Source organism: Nicotiana sylvestris, chromosome 11 (assembly GCF_000393655.2).
Source record: "Nicotiana sylvestris chromosome 11, ASM39365v2, whole genome shotgun sequence".
In the NCBI taxonomy this organism is placed as follows: Eukaryota; Viridiplantae; Streptophyta; class Magnoliopsida; order Solanales; family Solanaceae; genus Nicotiana; species Nicotiana sylvestris.
This window is the reverse complement of record NC_091067.1, coordinates 114,010,117-114,016,209: the sequence shown is the minus strand read 5'-3', so window position 1 is coordinate 114,016,209 and position 6,093 is coordinate 114,010,117.

Genomic DNA, 6,093 nt, shown 5'->3' with positions numbered 1-6,093 from the left:
TTTTCTTTTCAAATCAAATTTTTCTCTTCCTATTTTTCTGTCTTTCCAAAACTCTCTCTAAGCTCTCAAAAACTCTGTCTGAAAACTGATCAATCAGATTTTTTCTTTCAAAATCTGTTCTCCCCCCCCCCCTCAAGTCAGTCCCCATTCCCCCTTCTTATACAGGTCTGCTTGGACCCCTTTTTCTTTTTAAAAAAAAGAAAATTTCCATTAACAATCTATTTTTCCACTTTTAAATCCCATTAAGCTAACTTTTTCCTGATTTCTAGCAGCCCATTATCCCTTGTTCCCCATTAGTATCATTAACTAATAGCCATTAACATACCACTTTCAGCCCTCTATTATATCATATTACCTCACTGTTTCATTACCAGTAGTACCCCTGAAAACCTACTGTTATTACTGAAAAATCAGAACCCACTGTAAAACAGATTCTATAATCTGTATAAACTTAATTATCCTTCTGATTTACAGCTATAACCAATCCTATGATTTTGAGACAGTATATCACATTTCTAATAACTGATTGACAAGAACTGAATTTAAACAGGGGATTCTCAACTGAACACTGAATAAAACACCCTTAACATTACACAGAACATGCAGGATTATTTCAACTGAAATTCAAAACTGAACTAAAAGCAAACAAATACAGGAGCATTGTCAATATACTGACAATGCCCTGTTCAGAAAACAATATATACATACCATTGACAAACTTTCTGAATTATTAAAAGAGAATCAATTAATTGGGAAGAACTAATTGACTGAGTTCAATGACAATAAATAATTCCAAACGGATAAACAGGGTATTACAAACAGCATTAATGGCAATAAGAATTTACAAAACAACTAATCGACGAACTTAATCGAGTCGATTACACATATTATGACCATTCGTAAACAACAGAAACAATAGTATGATTCTGATCCAATAGACGAGTATGAGACAGTATAACAGAATTGACTAAAAAAATATGAAAAATTAAACAGACTAATGAAAACAAAATAGAATACTCATAGAATGCTCATAAGAAACAGAAATTACCTCTGAACCTTTAAATTCAAATGAACTCAACTCGACTTGGATTTGGACTTTGTTTGAAATCAAACAGACCTTAGTCGAGGTATTTTCCACTGAAAATACTTCGACTAAGGTTGATTAAACCTCAATCTTTATTCAATCTGGACAGAATCCAAAAGTTTGGTATTTTAGGGTTCGTGAAAGTTCGATTTAGGACTTACTCATTTCTGGTTAGATTCGAGGGAAACCAAAGATGTTCTAGGCACGAGGGAGGTCAGGGGGTAACTGGTGTGGGTTTGAAGTAGGTTGGAATAAGGTCAGGTTGTACTCGAATCTTCAAATGAAGATTCGAGTAGTTCCAGTATGATTCGAACCATGCAACTAACAGATCCATGATGAGGGTATCTAGGGGAAGTTGTGGTGTTATTTTGGAAGCCATCGGAGAAGATCAGGTTTTCAGGCCAACCTTCGATTTAAGATTCGAAGGGTTGGGGCCTGATTCGAAGGAAACTAAGGTTATATTCGTGTAGAGGATGTTCAGGGGATCTTAGGGTGTTATTTTGGTGACCGGCGGCGTTGATGCCGCCGGGTTTCAGGCTTTGGGGTCTTAGGGCGGCTAGGGTTAGGTGGGAGGGTCTGAGGAAGATGGTGAACAGTGAGAGGAGGGGGGGTGTTCAGTTAGGGGTCGGGGTAGGGCTTGGGACTTATATAGGGGTGGGGTGGATTGGTATTGTCCGTCCGATCAAGTAAGATGAAGGGCCAGGATCAATCCACTAATCCAAACGACGTCGTTTGGTTTAACGTTGGGGTCGGACTGAGTCGGGTCACTGGATCGGGTTACGGGTTACGGGTTACGGGTAAAGGTGATGAAATCGCGTCCGTTGGTTGGATTTGATCCAATGGTCCTTGATAAATGTGGCCAAACGTCGTCGTTTGGTCTTGGCTTTGGACTGGACCGGACTTGGGCTGCCCGGATTGGCCTAAGGGGGTAATTTGGCTTGGGCCTGGATTTAAATACAGGTCCGATTTTTATTCCTTTTTCAACTATTTCATTTTTCTAATTTAAATTTCCAATTTTAATTATAAAACAATTTTAACTTCACAAAAATATATTAATTACTCTATAACAATTATTTAACACATAGACAAAACATCAATCACACAGTGAAATATTTAAAATAGAACTATCGCATATTTTTGTGATTTTATTTAAATTATCTTTTAAATGCATAATTAAATCCTATATGCATGCAACATGTATTTTATTTTATTTTTCATTTTATTATGACAAAGTAAACATTTACGGACATAACACAAATATTTAACACCACGCAAATTCAAAAATTACACAGTAAAAGAAATTTATTTTATTTTTTGATTTATTTTGGAGTAGTTTTCGTTAAGGCAAAAAAACACGTGCTCACAGTACCTCCACCAACCTCCATCTCATTGTTCTTAACAAATTGCTTTTGGGTTCCCTTTGCGGGCTCGTTCTTAAGAGCAACCTCTAATAGCACTGAAAACTCTGCCACGCACGGACCTCCGAGGATCTCAGACGAATTCTCATATTCCTTTTCAAAACAAGTCATATTCAACATATGCATCTCATTACGAATAGGCGATGGACTTTGGCTAGTGTCTGTTGCATCTGGATTTTGCTCGACAATGTCACCTGCATCAATAAGCTTCTGAATTGCTTTCTTCAGCTTCCAACACTTCTCTGTGTCATGCCCCGGGGCATCTGAGCAATATGCGCACCTTCGAGAAAAATCAAACTTCTTTGACAGAGGGTTTGGCATTTTTATATGAATCGGCTTCAACATGTCCAATTGCCTCAACTTCTGGAACAAACTGGCATATGATCCTCCAACAGGGGTGAAAGACTTTTCTTTCTTCAGCAACCTCTCATTCTTAAATGCTTGATTGGGCCGGAAACCTGATCCAGAGGGCTTTCGGTAGGCTTGTGAGGGTGGATAGGCATTTTGTGGAGCTGGGTACTGGGAAAGTGAAGCATGTTTTTGGGAGTCCCGTGGAGAGAAGTAGCATTGGGGAGGGGAGTAGTGTTGGGAGAATATAGTTGGACGACGAGTGATGGAGCTACTCGAGTGGTTGGGAAAGCTGTTATAAGTGGGTAGATATGGAGAGTGTGGGGGATCATCCGTTATTGTGTTAGGTGCTTGGGTAAGGACAGAGTTCAAGAAGCTAGGCGGTGGAGGGGGTGGTGCTTTCCCAGTCATCCATGCCTGATACATGTCTGCCACATGCTGTCTCAACATTTTTACCTCTTCTACCAACCCGTAGTCCTGTTCAACCAACCGCTTTCGGGCATCGGTACCAACCCACTCAGTTCTGCTGTTCTCTGCCATTGTCTTTTGCCTTTGTGTTGCAGGGAAGCGTTACTTTCAGGACCACAACCAACCACCTTTCTAAAGATTGAAAAGGGACAAAAATGAGAGAAACCGGTTAGCGTTAGGTTTTTCACAGATAGGAAAAACACACATTGAGGATGCAATGCAACTAGGCAGTTAACCATTTCTATCATGCATTTGCTTCAGTTACGTGCGTCATTCCGGCTTCTTATAATTGCTCCCTTTTTCTTTTCTTTTTTTTCTCTTTTTTTTCTTTTTTTTTTAATGGTGGTCGAATCTTATATGGATTGCCTACGTATCATGTTCCCACATAAATCAGACCGGATGTAGTTCTGACACAAGTGCGAAAAAACAAAGACACCATTTTTGGATTTTCAATCTTCATTAGCAAAACGAACTATTACAAGGTAAGACACTTTTTGAAAGGAAATTGACAGACTTGATACAGATTACAGACTTTATGCCAAAAAAAAAAGGAAATACCAACTCCGACGGACAATAGACTCTAAAGACAAGAAAAATACAGATTCAAACTATGAATGTCCCAGAGTTTTTAATTTTGGGCGCCCGCGAGGCGTCGTTCGGCCTCGCCACGGGTTTTGGTGCATAGCTCCTCTGCAGATCTTTTAAATCTTCCATAACCTGGTGGACATGAATCATTTTTGAAGCAAAGAAGGTGGTACGGGAAATATCCTCACAAGCTAGGCACTTTATGGTGATGTAGTGCCTGATATCGTCGATTCTTCCCTTGACTCTGTCCCTTTACATAAGCAATCACTCTATTTGTTGATTCTGTATCCCCAACACTTTGAGCGTTGTAAAAGAGTTGATCCTGAAACCCATTCATCTGTTTCTCCATCCGGGCCATCGGATCATAGCAGCGCTTCCTATCTGTTCTGGCCTCTTGGACTTGTCTAAAGATCCGTTCTTTGAGAGTGGATATTGTTTTGCTCAATATAGTGATGTTCCCTTCGTAGTCCCTCTTTATTCGCCGCGTATGCTTTGCTCGCGCTTAATGTACCCCCCGAAGAAATCGGCCTCGGCTTTACAAGTTATGAGAGCTCGGTACATCTCGGATGTCATCATAGGGGCCAGTGTGCTTTTGGCAATCAGGGTTTTGACGACTCCCGCCACCTTTAAATCAATATTTTTGTCTTTCCGTGGAAACACCACAATGCCCCAGAATGCTACAATGAAGGCGAACCGCCTATGTTTATCCCATTTTGTCTGATTTCCTTTGCTGCAAACCCCGCTTCTTGGATCGTTGATCCCCCCTATATGCCCATGAAGTGCAGAGTAGGAAAAACTTTATCTGACTCAGCGTACGGGACTCCCTTGCTCATCTTCAGTAGATCCATGAACTGGCGCGTATTGACAGCTCTTGGAGCAATCAGCTATTTGTGCCTTAGCCCCTCAGTAATGTCCATATAACTTGCTACCTCTTCTAAGGTTGGGGTGAGTTTAAAATCTGAGAAGTGGAATACATTATGGGTCGTGTTCCAAAAATGTAACCAAAGCCTTTATGATATCCCCCCAGGATTAATCTTCAGCCACCCAGTGAGGCCTCCCAGGTATAGCTTGACCGTGTCGCGCTCTAATCCGCCCAAATCATCCCACCACATGTGCAACTCCAAAGGGATCTTGTTCATTATTGTTACGTATAAATTTTGATCTGTGCTCATTCTGCACATTTATTAGGGTGTTTAAAATTTAAGACTTTATTTGACTCAAAATAAAATTAACACCCATTTTTCAAAAATAAAATAAAAACCAGATTTCGCAAATACGGCCTTTCAGCACTTCAAGAACGAAGATTTTAAGGCTGTGTCGGCTCACTGATGAAAGCCTTGCGAAAAATGACCACAGGTGGCCGTTCTTGCAAAAACGACCTTTCGGCGCCTTTTTTAAGGACATTCGGCTATTTCTGACAAGAATGACATTACTCTAACTATTTTCCAAATAACAGTAAATTCTGTTCTTTTGGCTATTTTTGCAAAAGGGGAGGTTGGACCCGATGAGGGTTGCCTACGTATCTCACATCCTGTGGGAATCAAACCGGCGTAGATCGGGCCACGACAATAAACTAATTCTGACAACAAGACTTGTTTAAATAAATCACACTAAAAAAACATTTTTTTTATTTTTTTTATTATTCACGAAATTTTGGCAAGTTTGCCGGTAACTCAGAATTATCTTTCTACACTGCTACATATATTTTTTTTTCATATTGTCAGAAGCCGGTCGGCATGCAAGTCTGTGACAAATAAATGCGTAAAACAAACAGGATGCCGCAAAATGGTCTTTTTCATTTCAGATTGCTTGTCCTAGACGGACCCAACCCCTGTGTTGAGTCCCCTAAGTCAAGTGCACATGATGCAAATAAGCGTTCCTACTAGGGATCCGGCATGAGGCTTTGTTATACTAGGTTTATCCTGGGTGTTTGTTCTAGACCTGGCTTACCCGAGCGGAAAACTCGAGCCGAGGATGGGAACTGCGTACCGGTAACCAAAAGATCACCCGGTTTTGCAACTCCTTCGAATCCTCGTTCTATTTTGGGATATGACACTAACAGAAAGAAGTCACGACCAACGTGCACTCCTCAAGAGAGAGAAGAGAGGGATTTCGTGGCAGTTTATATATACAGTTCAAATAATATCAAAGCGGTAAGAGCAACATTTTGCACATTTAGGCTAAAACACG